This window comes from Lactuca virosa, chromosome 5 (genome assembly GCF_052849685.1).
Source record: "Lactuca virosa cultivar CGN04683 chromosome 5, Lactuca_virosa_CGN04683_v6, whole genome shotgun sequence".
Lineage (NCBI taxonomy): Eukaryota > Viridiplantae > Streptophyta > Magnoliopsida > Asterales > Asteraceae > Lactuca > Lactuca virosa.
The window spans coordinates 282,631,785-282,655,072 of NC_136430.1; positions in this window are offsets into that span (position 1 = coordinate 282,631,785).

Here is a 23,288-nt window from a genome sequence, read left to right on the forward strand (position 1 = left end):
TCAAATTGGCTAGCCCTCTTACATATGTATCACTAGTGCCAATTTCTTGAATTAAAGGGGTTCTTATATAGTGTGGCTATTAGGGTTACACCATGTAACTCATGACTTTACCTATTCCTTATGCTCCATGGGTTTTAACCTCCATGGATCACCACATGGGTTAAACCCAACATAAAGGAATCTTGGATCATAAGCCCACATATATAAGAATGAATGATTTACACAATCAATCCCCATATATTTAATTAGTCTCTTTTTGATCACTAAATTAAGTCCAAATTAATTCTTGATCAATACTAATTAAATAACATGATTTCATATTAATATATTAGAACTTATAATATATTAATATGTCACAAAATGTCTTTTCCTCATAAACGGTCTATCCAAATGTTCCGATGCCATGCAACCCAAATGGACCATGCCGAGTCGGGTCAAGTACATACCAATTATAGTTATGGACTTAGACACTAATCCAACACTTTATATGTACGGAATCCTTGTAACATATACTACAACTCAGTTAAGATTAATCCTTCTAAATAATCTTCCATTAAAAAGTCATTTTTGATGCTTATCGTCTCTTAATTGACTAGCCCTGATCTACAGGCGTTACAACTATCTCCCCCTTAGGATGATTACGTCCCGGAATCATCAACGAAAATAGGGCTTGTATAATGATTCCATACGTTATCTTTCCATCCTAAGTAATAACCGTGATGCTAAATCTTGCACCTATTCTTCATACCATGTTGGACTTTCATTTGTAACCTTCAAGTTACAAAATAAATCCTTATTGAGGACTCCTTCTTCTTCTTAGGATAAGTACTTCCCCTTATCTATTGTAGCAGATCAATGGGTCATGTTCTAATGACCTTTCATCGGATGATGCAACGCCTAGAATCAAGTGTCTTTGAGTCAAATTCCAGAATGGAATATACCTTCCTTCATATTCTAATGTGATATAATCACATTATATCATATAACATTTCTGGCTACAAGCTTCATTCACAACGAGCGCGATGCTATTGATCTCATTGATTTCAATCTTCTGACTTAATTCAGATGTTACATCGAACTTGGTTCTCTGAACCACGTAACAAACTCATCGTAGTCGGACTCAATTTGATATGACCACTAGGGTCAGAATATCAATCATCTCATTAGTCATTACCGAAACGATGGTAACGACATACTTGAATAAAACGAGACCAATTACTAGCTTCTTGGTAACCTTGTGACTTTCCCTGATCCAAGCGTGAGTCATGTGCTTCCAGTAGTATAGATCTCTACTACTATTCACACCTACTCATACTCGTCCCAAGTATTGTCTTGCAGTCCCTAAGTCCTAAAATCACAAAACAACTTAACACATACGAATGTGTCCAATTAATCATAAAATTTTCCTAGACTCTACTAGGACTTATTCCATGCGTATCTTCAATTATCAATTCTACTTCAACTTGGTTGGTGATGGTAATTCCAAATGATGGGACAACTTCAAGAATTACACCAATCATTCCATCATCCTGCCAATCGAAGGTGTACTTCAGACGTACCGTACCCCTCTAAACGTTCCATTATTTTATTAGACATATTCTAAAGACAAGATACCACTCTTACGATATCTTCTGATAGGTATCATTCACTATCATAAGCTTTTCATTTCCTCCATCTACTCAATTCTCTACGAGTCTTCACCATAATATTTTGTACACCCAAACAAACGTTCGGTATACCGGGTGAGAATTTAAGATAGGAAAGCTTTATTTACGATAGACGTATAAATCTCCTTATCACTTCGAAACGTTTACATGTTAGTTCTAATCTCGTAATCATACGCTTAGAATCCTACACACATAAGGTTTCCAGATCCGGTCGGCAACAGACCATAGATCCGAACAAATAATAGCATCATTATAGCTAGAACACAAAACATTTAGCACATAAAAGCATTTTAGGCATCCTTCCTAAAATAAACTAGTGCTCGTGTCTAAAATATGGTAGACACTCATCTCACAATCATCACTTAGCATTCTAAGTTTAAGTCTAGAAATCCTACAATTTCTTAGTTCGCTTAAACTAATGCTCTGATACCAACTGTGACATCCCCAATTTCACGGCCAGAAAAGACCAATTTCGTTTATGCTTTTTAAAATAAAATCAGAGTAAACCCTTTTAAAAGATGTTGCGGAATTTGTTCCCAAAACAAAACATGATAAAAGTTTATCAAAACCTTTCTTTAAGAAATATATAATTTCCTTTTATATCAAAACCTCGGGATGTCATGTTCCGATACAGATCAAAAGCATAAACAAGACATTATAAGCCTTACAACAGTTATTTACAACTACTGGCCTATAATCCATAAATCACTCATCATCATCCAACTATGCTCGGGGTCCACTACCTGTAATATAAAAAGCTGAGTGGGTCAGGCTTGGAAGCCTGGTGATCATATAGGGTTTTCAACCCACAATAAATAATAAACTTATTGTAAGTCCCCAAAATGCTTGTGTATCAATCAGATCCGTTTGATGGTGCGGAATCCCAATCAAACGGATGATGCCAGATCAATAATAGAAGAGAAGGAGAAGAAGAATAATATGAATCTCAATGTATTAATGAATACAATGATGATCCTTTACATGAGATTCACACACACTAACACACACTTGTTCTTCTCTCTAGTTTCTCTCTCTAGAACACCTTAGAATACACACACTTAAGCTCCTTGTTCCGTACACTCTCTTCTGTTCATCAATCCCTCCTCAACCACCTAACACCTATATATATATACTTGGGGAATATGGGCCATAAATGGGTTTACGGCCGTAAATGGGTTTACGGCCGTAAACACCCATTGGGCCGTAAACAGGGTTTACGGCCGTAAACACCCACCTGGCCGTAAACCTGACCGTAAACTCATAAAATATTACATAAAAATACAATTGCTCAGAAAAGCAAAGTATAAACCATAATTTTGACCCAACAATCTCCCCCTTGGTTTATAGCTTTCTTTTCTTAATTGAACCAACAAGCTCCCCCTAAAAAGGTAGCTGGCTTTTCTTGATAATCATCATTGGGAGCTTGGCTTCAGCATTTATCTTCAATGAATGACTTCATCTTGAGCACTTGAGCTTTTCTTCAGAATTTGGCATTGAACGCACATTCGGTGAGGAGGCTTCTTGTACTGATTCTTGAAAGATAGCACTTTCAGCTTGAGAATCTTCAGAGAGAACATCAGAGAGAACAAATCTTCTGGATCACTTCAGCAGGTTCAAGATAGCAGCAGACTGATTGAGGAGGCTTCAATGCAAGCCGTCACATAATCTTCAATTTCAGCTTCACCTTGCTTCTGGGGTTGAAAGATTGAATGTCGAAAGAATAATCTTCATTTCTTGCTCCTTCGAATGAGAATTCTTCAATGATCACGGATCCTTGGCTCAGAAATCTTCGACACAAACTCCATGAGTTTCATCATCACCTGAATTCACTTTTCAAGACAAAACTGAACTAAAAGAAAACTTAGCACACAAATTAAAACAAAAACAAAAATATTTTTTGGATTTTTCATATTTTCTGAAAAAGAAATAAAACAGAAATAACACTATTTTTTTTTGGATTTTTAATTTTCTGATTTTTGTTTGGTTTTTAAAATTTTTAATTCTCCCCTAATATTTAAATTAGAAGAAACTATGAACAAATTTAACAAAAATAAAATGATATCTAAATTTAAGAGTGACTTGGGATCAAAGTTTTTAAACAACCTTTATCCGTTTATCAGTACCTCTCCCTTCATGAATAGATCTGGTCAAACGCTGATATTGTGGTCCACTTAAACACGAGAGATTGTGACAAAATTAGGACATACTATAAGTGACAAGACAATGTGATCCTAAGATCCTATATAATTTTCCTTAAGGATCATTCAGCTGACGACGACCAAAGATATTGTTGTCCACCTAAATTGAGCAGCGAGATCTACAGACAACCTAGTGATTGTTCAATTTTAAATGTACTAGAACATGTTTCCCGCTTCCTGACATACCCCAATAATCAGGAACTTCCAAAGTACTCCTTACTTTAGGTGAGTAGACAATTATTATGAGAGAAGTCAGATTTAGAGTGCATATGCTATACACCCAGGTCGGATCTCTTCCAATCTCGCAGAGGGTGAAACATATGACTAACCAGATTTAGAGGGATTGAGAAGTAGAATTGTGCATATGTTGTGTACCAGGTCGGATGTATCTCAATCACGCAAAGGAGACATCATATGACTAACAGACAGGAAGAATTGCATAGATAGAAGATGCAGAGAAATAGAATTGCATATGTTGCAGTCCAGGTCGGATGTATTTCAATCACGCAGAGGAGGCAACATATGACTAACAGAAATAAAGCAAGAAAATAATTTCCTACAGACCTACTTTATCGGAATTCCCCAGTCGCCCCATCAATACCGGAATTAAGGACAAAGTCCGTACATCGAGGAAGAGTTAAACCACGGTTCTAGATACATATTATTTTAGTGTGACCGGTGGATTATCATGTATATCTCCCTGCTCAACCTATATGAGCGTCGTACTGTCAGGCTAAATGGATCTATATAGGTCAAGATTTTTCAAGTCTCTAGATTCCTTAAGTTCATTAATGCCTACTCAAGTCCATTTTAATCTTTCGTGCCTACCAGCGCATCGAACATAGAGCCTAGACAATTCAGATTCAGTCCCTTACACAGATTCAGATTGCCTGTTATCACATGATTATATCACTTCCCATCACATCACCTGCAAGCACATTCCATAACCAACATATTTTTGGATTTTCTGATTTTCTAATGTTTTTGGATTTTTTTTTAAATTTTTTAATTTTTGTTTAGTTTTTATTTCTCCCCCTAAATTTGTGCATAGGAGAGAAACGAAAGTAAATGCGCAAATTTAAACTATCCTAAAACAAAAATTAGTCTTTAAAGCGAATCAGCTTAAGAAAAACTCAGGAGTATAGGGAAGAAAACTCAAACCGTAAGTCACCAATTGAATTTGCCTCCAGAAGGTCTGAGAACAGCACGCATAATCTCAGAACAGATCCGAAAATTCTTCATGTCATTAAGTACAAACCCCATGTGTGATCCCTTCTTTTCTTCCTTTCCCGCAAAGGACACATACTCCCAAATAAAGTTATGAATGTTGTACAGTTGAGAGATGTCCCCTATCATGTGCCTGGAATAGCCACTAACAACAAACCGAAGTCTGATGATATGCCTCCATAGCAGCTCCGACACAGAGCGGGATTAGTTGGTCTTTGGAACCCAGTCCATTTTGAATCTGGGTTGACCTTTGTCATCCTTGCACGGTACTCTCTCCCATGACATATCCTGTTTATGACAAACAGAAGATGTAGAAATATTAGAGTCATTAGTTGATTTGGGAGATTGAACCTTCGGAACCCATTTGTAGTTGGGTTTAACCCATTTCTTTTTAGATCTGATGGGTGGCTCAGTACTTGCTTTTGAGCTTGATGTCGGCCGTTGAGATGACTTTGACCTAACCGGTCTTTGTTTCACTGGAGCATCTCTTGGATTGGGCTTCTTGGCCGACATTTCCTTCTTGCCCTTGGGATTCGAATTCTTGGCCTTGTGGGTTTGATTCTTGGCCTTCTGCGCGTTCCAGTCACCATTGTCTGAACGTGACCTTGAGGGGTTTCTTTTGGAGTATCTCCCTCTTGGCGCGTTGTGCCATCCTTGTGCGTAGTAGGGATCGTATGCGCGATTAGGACAATTTCTGGCAATGTGTCCAGGTGTTCCATAGTGAAAACATGTCTTTTTCTTCACTGTGAAGTTGTTTCTTCCTGCCCCTGGTGGCGTATCCTTGCCCTGTCTCTTATTTTTCCCACAAGCACAATTACAATAGGCACTCTGTTTCACTGGAATTGGTGGCCTGTATTTCTCAATAGCAGGTTGATCAGATGCAGCTGAGTTCGAAGCAACATATTTAGAGTTCAAGGAGATGTTGGTTTGTTCAATGGTGTTCTCCTTGTTCTCATCCTCTGCTATTTTACCTGCACATGAAGTAGATGTGCTAGAAACAAGAACATCAGTATTTTCAAACAAATAATCAAATATGTCAAAAAAATTCAACTCAACATGATCCGATGCAGAAGCATCACAAGATGTATCATCAATTTTAACATCAGAAACAATAGAGTTTTTATTCGAAACAGAAACATCAGGTTCAAACTCAGTTTTGTTATCAGAAACAGATCCTTCAACTTCATGCTTTGACTGATCTAAGGATTGATCTGCATGGGAAGTAGAAATGTTAGTACTTTCAACATTAATAAATCCTCCTGAAACAAAACCAGATGGCTTGTCATAAACCATGAATGGTTCGTTGACAATCTCCTCTTTAGACAAAGGTTGATATTGATATGTATGATTAAAAGGAGGAGGTACATTATCGTATCCTAAACCCTTTTGCTGGTTTCGTTTGAACTGTAGGCAATGGTCAATCATATTGGCAACTACCTCGCTTGATAGATCAAACCTTTTAAAATCAAAATTTGCAGTTTCAAATTGTCTCTTTAATGTATCAAGCTCAGTAATTAACTCATCATTCTGTCTCTTGATATAATCATAATTTTCACATTTTTCACTGTATTCTTCCTGAATTCTCTTAAAGTCCTTTATTTTTGTTTCTAACTGGGCCTTTAGGGGTTTCTGTCCTTTCCTAAGTTGATATCATTCATATCTCAGGTCCTCAACATCTCTTTTTAATAAATCAATTTGTTCCTGAAGAAATTTAATCGTAGTTTCACAAGATTGAGAACATGAAACTTCATTGACCGGAAGGTTTGAAGAACTCATTGTTTTTTTTAAATATGCCCTTTGACTAAAAACTCAAAAGTCAACCTCAAAAGTCAAATTTAAAAAGTCAAACTCAAAAGTCAAACTCAAAAGTCAAACTTGAAAAGTCAAACTTAAAAGTCAAACCGAAAAGCTAAATTTGAAAATTTAAAAGTTAAATGAGAAAGTCAAAGGTCAAAGTCAAAATTTTAAGAAAAAATCAAAAATAAAAGTCAAAATTTAAAAACTAAAATTTTTGGTTGAAAATGGAGCTTAAAAATAAAAGAAATTGATTTTTGGGCTGAATATGTCAAATTGGCGAAATTAGAATCGAAGAAAGACGCCTTTTGAATTAGATTTCGAAGAAATGAACCAAGGTGTCCGTTAGTTGAGTTGGTAAAACACTGTGTTGCTCAACCAGAGGTCCCGGGTTCGATCCCCGTCGCCCTCAAATCTGTTTCTCCCCCCCCCCCCTTTTTTTTTAGTGTATACGATGCGAAGATGCTGCTGCGAGGACGAGGCCGATGACGCGATGCGAGGGTCAACTCCGAAGCGAAGACCGAGGCTGCTGGACCGCAAACTCCGAGGACCGGCCGTAAACTCCGGCGGAACCCTAGCTGTAAACGCCGCCGCCGCCTCGCTGGTTATGACCAAAAACAACGATTTTTGCCCCTTTTTGCTCCAAAACTCGATCAAAAACCCGTTTTTATCAAAAACACGAAGAACAAACCCCCCCTAATTTTCAGAGATCTATCCAAAAACGCAGGAATTTTTCAAAAATAAGGTCAAATATGCACCTATATATATACTTGGGGAATATGGGCCATAAATGGGTTTACGGCCGTAAATGGGTTTACGGCCGTAAACACCCAGTGGGCCGTAAACAGGGTTTACGGCCGTAAACACCCACCTGACAGTAAACCTGACCGTAAACTCATAAAATATTACATAAAAATACAATTGCTCAGAAAAGCAAAGTATAAACCATAATTTTGACCCAACACTTATTAAGTTTATCAATCAACAATAATTTTATTAATTTCATCAACCAAAAATAACCTAATTACCCATTCCCATTATCCTCACTTTACGTCCCTAAAACAACTATCACAAGGGACCTAGCCTAAGGATTTTCATTAGGGGTGACAACATTGCTTCGGAGGTTCCTCAGCAATTTATGTCAAATAAGGCAACCATCGGGGTGACAACACTGCTTGTCTCAGCAATTTATGTCAAATAAGACAGCCAATGGGGTGACAACATTGCTTTCTTCAGCAATTTATGTCAAATAAGACAACCTGACATAAAACAACCAATAAGGTGACAACATTGCTTTCCTCAACAATTTATGTCAAATAAGACAAACATCGGGGTGACAACATTGCTTTCCCTCAGCAATTTATGTCAAAGGGGTGACAACATTGCTTTTCCCTCATCAATTTATGACAAATAGGCACGAAGTCACATCGTCGCCGAGGTTTATACAACAGACACTAAGTCCATAGCTGCCAACGTCCTAAATCCATAGCTACCAACGTACATCTAAACTGTACTAAATTTATAGCTACCAACGTACATCTAAACTGTACTACATTCATAGCTACCAACGTACATCTATACTGTACTTTTATCCCTCATCCTTTATCTACCCATGTTTTACCAAACATATTTGAAGATAAAATATATATACATTTTAAATTATTTTAAACATGTATAAAACATCCATTCAACATCCATTTCAAATAAGTAAACAACATATATACACATAGCACATATTTTATATAAAATACTTCATATCTATGTGTAAGATGAAAGTGTGTAACACCCATAAAAATTGAGTCAAATTAAAACATTTTCATTCATTCAAAAACCATTAACTTCATGCATCTCGTTTTCAAAATAGTTTATTATCAGAGTATCCCCCAGAACCATATCATAAAAATCGTAAAACATGAGGAGCGGTACGATCACACCTTCGCCTTGCCACGATCTCCTGAAGTACCTGAAACACAACACTACAACTGTAAGCCCGAAAGCTTAGTGAGTTACCCCTAAAATACCAACCACACATAACATACTCATATCATATCACAAATAGAACAGCCACGCACATCGGGTCTACTGTGTGACAGGTCCGCCGCACCCGGCCTTCAGTCCACCTGGTCCACCCTCCGAGTCTAGCCATGTACGTCGAGTCTACAGTGTGATTGGTCCGCCCGCACCGGGCCTTCAATCCACCTGGTCCACTCTCTGAGTCTGCATTATGACTGGTCCGCCCGCGCCGGGCCTTCAGTCGGCCTGGTCCACTCTCCGAGCCTCGGCACGTCTGGTCCGCCCTCTTGGGGCCTTCAGCCTATCCGGACCGCTCGCTGGGCCTTCGGAATATCCGGTCCGCCCTGGGTATGTTGGCCTACAGCACTAAGCAGGACCCGCCTCAACCCAACCCCCGTCATACAACCATGTGCACATAAAACAATCAATCACATAAAAAATCTCTAACCAGACAAGCAGTCTAACAGATCACATAGAATATCAATATCCTAACCATGATTCCGACCAAACCGGTCATTAGCATAACATTACCCTATATACCGGGTACCGACCTTAACCAGGTCTCTAACGCATACCATCCTAACTACCAGGATGCAAACATTAGCAAACCAATAACATAACAACAACTACCCGGATTCCCATCCAATAAAGGGCCGGCCTTGGTGCCGTCGACCGTGTCGCTAAAGTGAGGATAAGTCACCTTGTGGCTGCCGAAATCCTGTAAATCTCTGACTGCTGACCCACCGGGAATCCCAACTATCACATGCAAATCATCACATTAGAATCCATCATGACTTTCTAGGCCAAGGGCCCACAACACTCATTAAGTCCATCATCCTCTTATTGGGCCAAGACCCAAAACCAAATTCTCATGCAAAGCCTAATATTGGCCCAATTTACTAAATTGGGCCCACCTCACCAAATGGGCCTAGATCCAAGGTCCATAATAATTATTGGGTCTAAATCATTCCACCCATAATGTTCAGTCACGGCCCAAGCCCCACTAGCCCATAAACAGCCCAATCACCTAAGGCCCAAAATCAAACACCCAACAGAGGGCGTACGCTGGGCGTACTCCTCTGGTACTCGGGGCGTACGCTCGTCTGTACCCAAAAATCTTTCCAGGTGCTTGATGGCTTAAGCACTTAAGCCCATATGCTAGATCAAGTAACAAAAAGGGCCTAGGACTCATAAAGCCTCAATCTTTATCCTTTTGGACGTCCATAAAGCTCTTAACTCAAGGTTTTAACCCATTAAGACCTTCCTACTTCTTATATGGGACAACCAAAGCCATTGGGACCTCATTTTTCTTACTCAAGACCTCTCTAATGGTCTGAAAGGACAACTCATCTTAACCAAAACACATCATACATCAAGATGGGGGTTTTTTGGGACAAGAATGGTGTCAAAACTTCACCATACATAGATCTACACAAAATAGATGTCAAGCAAGAAGCTTTATACCTTCAAGTGGTTGCAAAGGGTGATGCTATCTCGGATCTACAAGCTCCAGCCACCAAGTTTCCTTCTTGCCAACCTCTTATTTCTTCTTCTAAGCTTTCCTTTGCCAAACTAAGCTCCACAAGGTCAAATATCCACAATAATGGAAGAAATTAGGGTTTCTGAGAGTAAGAGGGCAGATATGGAGGTTATGGTTGGAACCATAATGTTCCTTATATAGTGGATGGCCCTAAAATTAGGGTTTTGAGACTTTGAGCTTACGCTGGGCGTACGCGTCCTTGCACCCGCGGTCATTCACCCTATTACGCTGGGCGTACCCATGCGTGTCCCAAAGGCATGCATGGCCTTCCTCGTCAACTTTTCCCATTAAGGGCTATAAATGTCAATATCTTCAAAGTGTCATAACTCCTTTATTCTAAGCCCGTTCCTAACGAACTTTATATCCACGCGAAGGTGGCGAGAAGCCCTACGCTTCTATCAACATACCTCGGTCCGAAACCTTCCCGAATGAAACTCATTCCCCACAAAAGACCGAAACGCCCTTACTCCTGATCTCAGAAATTCATAAATAAGTACTTTTCGAACGGGACATTACAATTCTCCCCCACTTAAATTAGGCTTCGTCCTCGAAGCCTGCGGCAACACAAACTTCCGGATGATACTCCTACAATGCATCCACTGATCTCAAACCGGTTCAGTTTCCCTCAAACACAGGTATCGAATCTCTAAATCCATCTCTTCCCTTGCAGGGTTCCGATCAAATGCTTCAAGCCGGTCACCAGCTTCTTTTCTCTGATGACAACGCTCATCAACTGAGTGCCACCTGAAGACACTACCTTACTTCTGTCCCAATCTCCAATCGGGAATCCCTTACCTTCTCCTCTTCCAAGGAGACCGAACACATGCATGCACATCATCCAACATTGCCACAATGGGCATCTCAACGGGCATCCAACCCGTATGTGCTTCCATATATCTGGTACAATCCCAGTGATTACTACCAATAACCGAAGCATCTTCGATCATCCTTTTACTCTGCATGCCTTCCTCTCAGAGGACCCACACTCCTTTCGGAGCTACATACCTTTCCTTTCCAGGAAGTCTACTCATCAACCCTTACCGCACCTATAAGTGCCACAGAGCTATACTCCGCTCTACACTATCCATGTAGAGCAACCGTTATTCTCTAACTCCCATATACTCTGAATCCGATCACATAACTAACAAGGCCCACGCACGGCCTCCAGCCATCTCCATCATCATGATCAATACTTGGGGCCAGACCATATCGATTACTACTTCATGGCGACGTATTTACTCATTCTCCTCATATCGATCTACTATCACATACAGAGTCTTCAGCATGACTGGACCGCCTTTCCAAGCCTTCAGCCTATCTGGACCACTCTCGGAACCTTCAGCATGTCTGGACCGCCCTCCTGGGCCTTCAGCCTATCTGGACCGTTCCCCGAGCCTTCGGCCTGACTGGTACGCCCACCGGCCTTCAGCCTATCCGGACTGCTCAAAGACTGTCGCACATCACTCTGATCCATTCTTCCTGGGAATCTCTCCCATGCAATCTGTTCTAGCCCTCTTGGGGTTCCGAACTTCAGTTCCATTCCCGGAATCCTTTCCATGGCCTAAACCCAGGCCTCACATCGACCAACTACCTTAACCGAAATCATGGTCTGTTCCCTGCCCCACTTGTCTATCACTTGTTCTAATCATGCCACACTCTCGACTAACAACACTAATAAATCTAAACAACTAACAAACCCTGGATACTTGCTGTTTTACCGGAGAATTTCCCAATTCTCCCCACTTAGTGTACCAACTACTAACTTCCGCTGACAAACTGTCATAACTCGATCGACCTTACTTGATAAAGTTCTCCCTCATCTCCCGGAACTAAATCCCTCCGAAGTGAGCAACCTTCACAAAATACTCTCCTGTCATCGCACATCCCGAACTCCAATGAAGTTCGAATCCCAACTGAACACTTCTCGCATCGCATTTGCTATACCTAGCAACGAGATCACATACCTTATCTTTCGACCAAGAATCCTCCTGAACGCTAACTACAACTCCTAACTACTAAGATCCTCAATCATACTACGAAACATGCGGAACAAGGCAGACAGATTTACAATACCACATAATCAACAAGATAACAAGACATAAAAATGGAAACATACCCGCAGCTGCATCTGGCTCTGCCCTGACCTCCTCTGCTGTAAGCTGGAAAGCGCGTCCCTGAGCCCTCGGAGGCTCCGCTCCACCCTGACCTCCACCCGTAATCCTCAAAGTGGTCGGTGCTGGAACCTGCACCGGTCTGGAGACAAGCTGTGGACAGTTGGACCTCAGGTGACCAACCTGATGGCAATGATAACAAATCCTCAAATCCTGAACCGGGGCTGACTGAAGGTAATCCCTCGCGTAATGCCCCTCTCTCCCACACTTGCGGCACGCACCACCGGACCTACAAACTCCGGTATGACCCTTCTCACACTTCTCACAAGTGTGGCTACCCTGACCTCCCAACCTGGAATCAACGGTCTTGGACCGTTTTGGCGCCGGCTGCGACTGCACCGGGGCCTACCTCTGCTCTCGCAGCTGTAACTCAATCTCCAACTCACGCCGCCGAGCGGCCTCCTACAACTCCAGCAAAGTCTCGCACCTCTGTGTAGACACAAACTGCCTGATATCCCTCTTGAGCATACTCAGATATCGGGACATCTGAGCCTGCTCCGAAGCAAACTCAGGGCAAAACATCGCCCTCTCAGTGAACATCCTGGTGATCTCCGTCACCGACTCTGAATCCTGCTTCAGCTCCAGAACCTCCTGAGCCAACCTCTCTCTCTCAACCCGTGGAACATAACGGGTACTGAACATTTCCCGGAACTGATCCCACGTAACCGCAGCCCGCTGCGCGTCAGAATAAGATCCCGTAATCAACCTCCACCAATCCTTCGCTTCGTGCCTCAAAAGGTTCAGAGCACACCTCACCCTCTGATCCGCAGGGCATGAACACGTGAAGAAACAACCCTCCACGTCTGACAACCATCTCATCGCAATGATCGGATCCTGAACTCCATCGAAAGTAGGGGGCTTCGTATTATCGAAGTCCTGATACTGAAAACCTCGACCGGTTCCTCCCCCTGCCGCTGCTATAGCCGCTGTAGCTGCCGTGGCAGCCGTCTCCGCAAGAGCTGCGTAGCGCTCATCAAAGTACTCAACCATGGCGGTCTTGATCAACCCAAACATCTCCGATAACTCAGCCCGGAACATAGCATCAACCTCATCATGCAGGATCTCACGAATCCTGGCATCCAACTCTTCCGTACTCATCTGACCGATGACCTCGGGTGGCACTGCTCCATCCTGACCACCCTCTCTTGATCCCGATCCCGAACCGGATCCTGCCCCGAAACGTCTCGTAATCGCCATACTGCAATACACCAACAAGACCCTTAGTCACATCACATATCCACCCGGGGAATTATCTCATAACCGATACCCTAGAGAGTTGTGACTTCCTTGATACACGTATGGGTCCTGTGCTTTCAGTAGTACGGGCCCATACTACCTTCCACACCTACCCATATTTGTCTCAAGTATCACCACAACACTCTAACCATATATACACACCCGCTCAAATCTCACTCCTAGAGGGAAAGCTGCATATCTTATATAAGGATAACCTTAGGCTAATAGGCATCATATAATCAGGCAATTCTATCATGCAAATTCCTGAATATCCTTAGCCTATCACTAGCATGTTGTTCTAACATATCACATAATCAAATAGCTTGTATGGTATTTTGGGGTCTACTTACTGGCTCTGGCTGATCGTACCCTCTGCATCCTCCTTTACTTATTTCAAAAACCTTTTGAAAATCCCTCCTTGATTTGAGACTGGATTCACACGAATGTTCCTCCAATTCACTCAAACCAAGGCTCTGATACCAACTTGTAACACCCATAAAAATTGAGTCAAATTAAAACATTTTCATTCATTCAAAAACCATTAACTTCATGCATCTCGTTTTCAAAATAGTTTATTATCAGAGTATCCCCCAGAACCATATCATAAAAATCGTAAAACATGAGGAGCGGTATGATCACACCTTCGCCTTGCCACGATCTCCTGAAGTACCTGAAACATAACACTACAACTGTAAGCCCGAAAGCTTAGTGAGTTACCCCCAAAATACCAACCACACATAACATACTCATATCATATCACAAATAGAACAGCCACGCACATCGGGTCTACTGTGTGACTGGTCCGCCCGTACCGGGCCTTCAGTCCACCTGGTCCACCCTCCGAGTCTAGCCATGTACGTCGAGTCTACAGTGTGATTGGTCCGCCCGCACCGGGCCTTCAATCCACCTGGTCCACTCTCTGAGTCTGCATTATGACTGGTCCGCCCGCGCCGGGCCTTCAGTCGGCCTGGTCCACTCTCCGAGCCTCGGCACGTCTGGTCCGCCCTCTTGGGGCCTTCAGCCTATCCGGACCGCTCGCTGGGCCTTCGGAATATCCGGTCCGCCCTGGGTATGTTGGCCTACAACACTAAGCAGGACCCGCCTCAACCCAACCCCCGTCATACAACCATGTGTACATAAAACAATCAATCACATAACAAATCTCTAACCATACAAGCAGTCTAACAGATCACATAGAATATCAATATCCTAACCATGTCTCTAACGCATACCATCCTAACTACCAGGATGCAAACATTAGCAAAGCAATAACATAACAACAACTACCCGCATTCCCATCCGATAAAGGGCCGGCCTTGGTGTCGTAGACCCTGTCGATAAAGTGAGGATAACTCACCTTGTGGCTGCCGAAATCCTGCAAATCTCTGACTGCTGACCCACCGGGAATCCCAACTATCACATGCAAATCATCACATTAGAATCCATCATGACTTTCTAGGCCAAGGGCCCACAACACTCATTAAGTCCATCATCCTCTTATTGGGCCAAGACCCAAAACCAAATTCTCATGTAAAGCCCAATATTGGCCCAATTTACTAAATTGGGCCCACCTCACCAAATGGGCCTAGATCCAAGGTCGATAATAATTATTGGGTCTAAATCATTCCACCCATAATGTTCAGTCACGGCCTAAGCCCCACTAGCCCATAAACAGCCCAATCACCTAAGGCCCAAAATCAAAAACCCAACAGAGGGCGTACGCTGGGCGTACTCGTCTGGTAAGCGGGGCGTACGCTCGTCTATACCCAAAAATATTTCCATGTGCTTGATGGCTTAAGCACTTAAGCCCATATGCTAGATCCAGTGACAAAAAGGGCCTAGGACTAATAAAGTCTCAATCTTTATCCTTTTGGACGTCCAGAAAGCTCTTAACTCAAGGTTTTAACCCATTAAGACCTTCCTACTTCTTATATGGGACAACCAAAGCCATTGGGACCTCATTTTTCTTACTCAAGACCTCTCTAATGGTCTGAAAGGACAACTCATCTTAACCAAAACACGTCATACATCAAGATGGGGGTTTTTGGGACAAGAATGGTGTCAAAACTTCACCATACATAGATCTACACAAAATAGATGTCAAGCAAGAAGCTTTATACCTTCAAGTGGTTGCAAAGGGTGATGCTATCTCGGATCTACAAGCTCCAGCCACCAAGTTTCCTTCTTGCCAACCTCTTCTTTCTTCTTCTAAGCTTTCCTTTGCCAAACTAAGCTCCACAAGGTTAAATATCCACAACAATGGAAGAAGAACGGCTACTTAGGGTTTCTGAGAGTAAGAGGGCAGATATGGAGGCTAGGGTTGGAACCATAATGTTCCTTATATAGTGGCTGGCCCTAAAATTAGGGTTTTAAGACTCTGAGCGTACGCTGGGCGTAACTCTAGTACGCTGGGCGTACGCGTCCTTGCACCCGCGGTCATTCACCCTATTACGCTGGGCGTAACCCAGCCTACGCTGGGCGTACCCACGCGTGTCCCAAAGGCATGCATGGCCTTCCTCGTCAACTTTTCCCATTAAGGGCTATAAATGTCAATATCTTCAAAGTGTCATAACTCCTTTATTCTAAGCCCATTCCCGACGAACTTTATATCCACGCGAAGGTGGCGAGAAGCCCTACGCTTCTATCAACATACCCAGGTCCGAAACCTTCCCGAATGAAACTCATTGCCCACAAAAGACCGAAACGCCCTTACTCTGGATCTCGGAAATTCATAAATAAGTACTTTTCGAACGGGGCGTTACAAAGTGACTATACACTCACCTGATTTAATGAAAATCGGGCAGCAATTCGTTTCCTAAAACGTTCGTTTCTAATAAAACCGGGAGTTTTATTCAGAAATCGGGCTCTTCGAGGGTCGGGCTTCGAAACCGAAAAGATAGATCTTCCGGGCTTCTTGGGCACTTCGGGGCGTATTCCGGGTGTTATAATCGATATCGGGGCTTCGGGGGAGGTCAAAATAGCTAAAATATTGAAAAAGGGGCCAAAATTGCCAATTTTCCAACTTTAGCCGGGAGGGTTCGCACCCTCCTATTTATAGTGTGCGAGACCGAGGATCAACGGCTGAGAAGGAGACATGCGGCAGCAGATCCGAAGAGGGCAGCACCTGCTCGCACGTGGGCTGCGCATGCGAGGGCCTCGCTGCAGGCTTCTGATTGGACCAAAGTCTGGGTCCGAGGTGGGTGGCTCGTGGCTCCTGCGAAGGCTCGGACACGAGGAAAGGGGCACGCGTCAGATTTTCAGTGGACCGCTTCGGATGACTCAGCGGTTTCGGACACGTGGCTCGCATGACTCACCAATTTCGGACACGTGGCACTCATACAGCGAAGGTGACGTGGCCTTTGCGAAATTTCTCGGATTTTGAAATAATTTCTCAATTTTCGCGCCAAAACTTCTAAAATCAATAACTTTCGCATACGAGCTCCGTTTTTGACGTTCTTTATATGCACGAGTAGGTAAAATTATGCTCTACAACTTTCGTTTACACTTCGTTGGCTAATTTTGACTTTAATTTTTATATTATTATGTTTAATAGACCGGGACAGGAAATCCATTAAAAATTCATAACTTATTCATCTGACGTCCGTTTTCGTCTGTCTTTTTACCGTTGTACTACTATTTATGAGACCTTCGATTATCGTTTAGGTTGTGTCGGCTAAAAATCACTCGATCAAAAATTCGAGTTTTTAGCTGTCTACTGCTAAGCTGAAACTTCGAAAAATCATAACTTCCTCATACGAAGTCAGATTTGGGCGTTCTTTTTATACATACTCTCGGTTTAACGAACACTACAACTTTCGTTTAGATCACCAAGGCTAAAAAGTTGTTTATCAAAAACTCACTTTTTACGACATTCGGCACCGTGCCGGTTTTGTCGCGAAACTTCGACAAGTCATAATTTCTTCGTTATTACTCGGATTTCGACGTTCTTTATATGTACGGAATCCTTGTAACATATAATACAACTTAGTTAAGATTAATCCTTCTAAATAATCTTCCATCAAAAAGTCATTTTTGATGCTTATCGTCTCTTAATTGACTAGCCCTGATCTACGGGCGTTACATCATCCGTGTCGGTGGATCTCCAACCGCGGGACATGAGGGAGCCACAGGGAACCCCGTTGTGATTTTCGGTATGTTTCCCCTATAAATAACTCATACGCATGCATACACTACAATGGGAATGAGGAGAGGAGACTCGTGAGTCTCGAGATATAAATGCATACTCAACTAAAAACCTCAACATTCACGAAAATATTCCTGGTAGATATGACTAGGGGAAGAACTAAAACCACCAACAATACATATCTAGGATGCACTCTAACTCTAAGCGAACATTCCTTCTAAAATCAACCTAATATCAGTAACAATAAGAAACTTCGGCGTGACCATTTACATGTTTTAGATAATCCCTCGCCGAACCCATATCATACGTTACGAGAGACCGTTCAACATAACTTACTAAATAACGAAACCCGTGCTATCTATAACGACATACCCGACACAAACCTGCAAATCATCCCATGTATCCAGGCTCGGGAGTACCTATGCAAGGGGTACCACGCTCTTTCTTAGCCCACAATAGAAATAGGGAACAGGAAGCGAAAGATATCAAGGATATTCCAGAGGTTTATAACCTTCCCGATCTGTTCTCAGAAGTTCTTTTGGAAATACCACCCATGTGCCAAGTTGAGTTCAGAATCGACTCAAATCTTGGTGCCATTCATGTATCCAAAACCCCACTACCACTTAACACCAACATAAATGCATAAATTGTCCATCCGATGGAACGATCTAACAAGTAAGGAAATTATCAGACCGAGCCTCTAACCTCAGAGACCACCCGTCTGGATCATAAAGAGGAAAGGCGAATTGTCCATATGACCATTGACTACCATGAACCAAACAAACCCGCCATCAAGGGCCAATATCCCCTATTCCAAATAGACAATCTATTCAACCAACTTCAAGGAACGAGCAAAAGTCGGCATACCACTAGCTTAGAATTTCATAGGAAGAAATTCCCGAGACAACCTAAGATTTATAAAGCTAACTGCACCACACGCAACCTTAACTTTTGTAACAATAATGTTCGCCTTAAGGTCTAGAGACATTACCTTTAGGGCGTCAAGTACACAATCTTCATTGGCCATGACCATCCATTTACGTCCGCCCCGAAGATCGAGGAAGCGCAAGCTCGAGACCTTGAAACCCTATATGGATGCAAATGCGGGCCACCCCTGAACTAGGCTGAAGTGGGTGACGCACAGTTAGAAAGAGGACAAGTACCCGACAACACCATCATAGACCCTGAAATTAGCAAAGAGACAACCAAAAGGATCGCTCAAATTCGAGAATAAATAAAGGCATCCAGGAACCGACAAAAGAACTACGTGGATAAACGACGGAAAACCCATAGATTTTCAAGTCAACAACCGTGTGAGTTTAAAGTCTCGCCCCGGAAGGGGATGACACGCTTGGGAAGCATGGAAAATTGAATACAAGGTACATTAGACCATTCGAGATCCTTGCCAAGATCGGGCCGGTGGCTTATAAGCTTCAACTATCGCAAGAACTCAGCGATATACATCCCACATTTCACTTGTTCAACCTTAAGAAGTGTCAGTCCGCCGAAACTCTTGTAGTCCTACCCGACGAAATCAAGGTAAACGAGAACCTACATCCCAAAGAGGAACATGTAGGGATCATGGACAGGGAAATCAAAAGAACGAAACAAAGTCAAATACCAATAGTGAAGGTTTGCTGGAACGCCAAGCAAGGACCCAAATTCATATGGGAACACGAGAATTATATGAAACAGAAATACCCACAACTTTTCCATAGGGCTACCAAGAACCCGTTCAAGATACAAATTTCGGGACGAAATTTCCTCTAACAGGGGGATGATATGACAACCCGAAAAATTTGGATCAAGCAAGGTCTAAATTGTAACCACGTGCAAGTGAATTCACAACGCGACTTTGTTGCAATAAGATTTTGAAAGCCTAAGGGGCATTATTTGTGGGATTGAATATACATATATGAATGTACTTATATGCATTTTGAAAACCATAAGGGCATTGTTATTATAAGTTAATACACACACACACACACACACACACACACATATATATATATATATATATATATATATATATATATATATATACACACACACACCTTAACAAGCCATGTCGTAAATAACATTGACAAGTCAAGACAAAATCAAATAGTTGAAACATAAATCATGAACTAATACCTTGCCTTATAATCTTAAGCATATGACCCTCCCATTTAATGATTGGATTGCCCAAGACCGAAATCACAATGTTTAGGAAGCGCCAAGACCGAAATCAAACACTAAATAAAGCACCTAGGCCGAAATCACAATTGGAAAAGGATGTAGGACCGAAAACCCCAAGGACAAGCCCACTAAGGCCGAAATCTCCTAGTGTGAGAGAGTTAGGACCGAAATCACAAAGCAAAAGAAGTGATTTCGATCATGCATGGCCGAAAACACCACCATGTGCCATACTAAAGTGAATTCAGTGGGATTTAAGTGGATAAGGTTTGACTTTATGATTTGAAAGTGTGATCTTTTCCCATCCAAAACAATACACAACGTATATCCATATGTTGACCCACAGTTAACCAAGTAGACATCACATCAGTTTCGTTTCCTTATATTTGGACGAAATCACACCCAAACTCCACCATTTCTTCATCCTACTTCCTGTTAACTTCCTCATTCTCTCAAAAATTCATTTCCATGTTTCAAAGGACTTTAAGCTCCAAGTCCATCCTTAGATTTTGGTAAGTATTTTCATAATACCCAAGTTTTTATATACATTTTTATGTTGGTTTCATCATCTTTACACACATTAATATGTGTTAAACACTTACGATAATACTCTTTCCAAGGAAGTTCAACCATCTCATTCAAGAGTTTAGGCTTGAAATCTTCACTTCATCAGTCCAAACAACCGACAAATCCACTCAAGGTGGCTTCATACCCCCATATTTTCAAGCTTTTTTTATGTTTTAGGGGGGGGGGGGGGGGAATACAAGTAAAACTTGTTTATCACACAAATATTTACATGTTTTCATCTTTATGTTAAAGAGAAGATATTATTTGCATAATATATGGTTAATACTAATTTTTGCACAATTATTTGTGATATATAATAATTTAAATTGCAAAACTAAAAAAACAAACATAATCTATGTTATAAAATCATAAGAAAATTTACGATTTGTAAAACTACATGGTTTTTGTAAACTTTTACTAAAAGAGAGCTTTTCTAGCAAAAATGGTTACATTATAGTCATTTACTAATTTGATGGTTACCACCCAAAAATATTATGTTTTGATTTTATATTTTGACACTAGACAAGAGAACAACTTTATATTTATGTAATAGATTTTATAAATGGTCTCAACAAAAAAAGATAAACTATAATTGTTATAGTTTGTAAGACACTTGGTTTCATTTCAAGAGAACTATATAATTATTCCAAGGTATAATTATTTCATTCTACAAGAAAAAGGATTCTTAGTTCCCGTGACTGTGTTGATGCTCTTGTGAGACATTCGCTTCACCGAATCTACCTAGTCTACACTTTAATTCCTTCATTATAACCAGGGTTTCCTTGAGGGAGAGCGAGATAGTTGTGTATAGATCTATATGGGATTGACAACCCCACACCTCAACTGTTCGCTGCAGTTAGACCGGGAAGTCTAGGGTGACAAAAGTCTACCTACTCTGACGCCTGAAGAACGTCGTTCAGGCATATCAGTCATATTAAGCATGGTTATAATAACTCACATAGGGATTGACAAAACGATCTGCTTTATGGAGTAACTTACACTTCATTAGTTTATTAAAAAGATATAACTACATACTATTTTTAGTACAACAATACTTATACATTTTTGGTCTTAGGGTTTAAGACTACAGTTCACATTTAAGAAAATATCGGATTTTCTAGAAACATACATTATTATTTTACAAGGAAAATATACAAAGGAAATACATACATCTACACTTCATGCTTAAGAAAATATTGGATTTTTCTGGAAACATACATTATCATTTTACAAAGAAAATATACAAAGGAAATACATACATTTATAGTTCATATTAAAGAAAATATCAGATTTTCTAGAAGTATACAAAATCACTTTACATGAAAACGTTAAAATCCTTCTCACACACAAATGCTTATGAACTCACCAACTTAACTGTTTACACTTTTCAAAATCACTTGTATTCTCAGGAAATCAGTAGACAGGTATCCAGCCCTTCTTGAGGGCCGGCATCGTCGTTTCATGCTTTCTACTTTTCAGTTATTTGTACTCAACTTTTGAACAAACAAAGATTTATAAACAATGTAATACTTGAAATCTGAATGATGAATGTTTGTATTGCTATGTTTCATTTATATTCAGTTGTTATGATACTGTGAAATGATGTCATCCACCCTCAGACTTTTCTGCCGTTCCGGTTTGGGGGTGTGACATCATCCCACCCATCCAAAAATCAAAACACACTTGGTCCTGAAGGATCAATCAAAGAGTTCATAGGTGCTTCATTCTTGCTTGAAACTACAACACACCAAAATACATCAAAGGGAACATCCATTACCATATTGTGTCCATCCTTGAAGCATGGTAGCTCTCTACAATATACTACATGCACCCCAAAAGACTATAAACATGCCTTCCACAGACTACGCATGTCTCATCAACAAGGAATATGGGTATCATGAGGTGATACTTAAGCATGGTACTATATTCCACGGGTGTATTGGCCAAGACCCTTAATAGGTATAGCCAAAATAAAATCACGAGCATGTGTAGCACGTAGAAACTAAACACAAAGTTATATCTAACAGCCACATCGAAGTGTACGTCGAAGTGTTGTACAATTTACTAAAATCAAAACTCATCAATGCTTCTTGGGCCTTAGGTAGGGCGGTAACCATATCAGTGAAACCACATAAATCAAAGATCAAATCTTATCATCGATACAAGCAAAATCAAAAAAATAATCATAATCCGTACTAGATATATCACTGTTTCATAAGATGTGGTCTTGTAATACCGAAGATTGGGCCATAGAGGCAACAAAACCATAGGACGAAGCCTCTACTTCTAAGTTTAAGCCCAACCTACCAAACCTTTTGGTTAAACTAGCATGTCTCCAGTAGAAGTCTCTAAAAAACCGGCTTCCACAAACCACTATATCCTCGATCGACCCACTTAATCTTTTGTCAAGGAATACTATTGTATCATGTATATGTATAGGCTGGCATGTCCTCAACTCAAAGAAAAGTTCTAAAATATGCATGCGTGAAGTACACAAAATAGACTTACTTTATGGCTCACATAACTATGGAAGAAGGTGTATCATGTCAAGAGCAT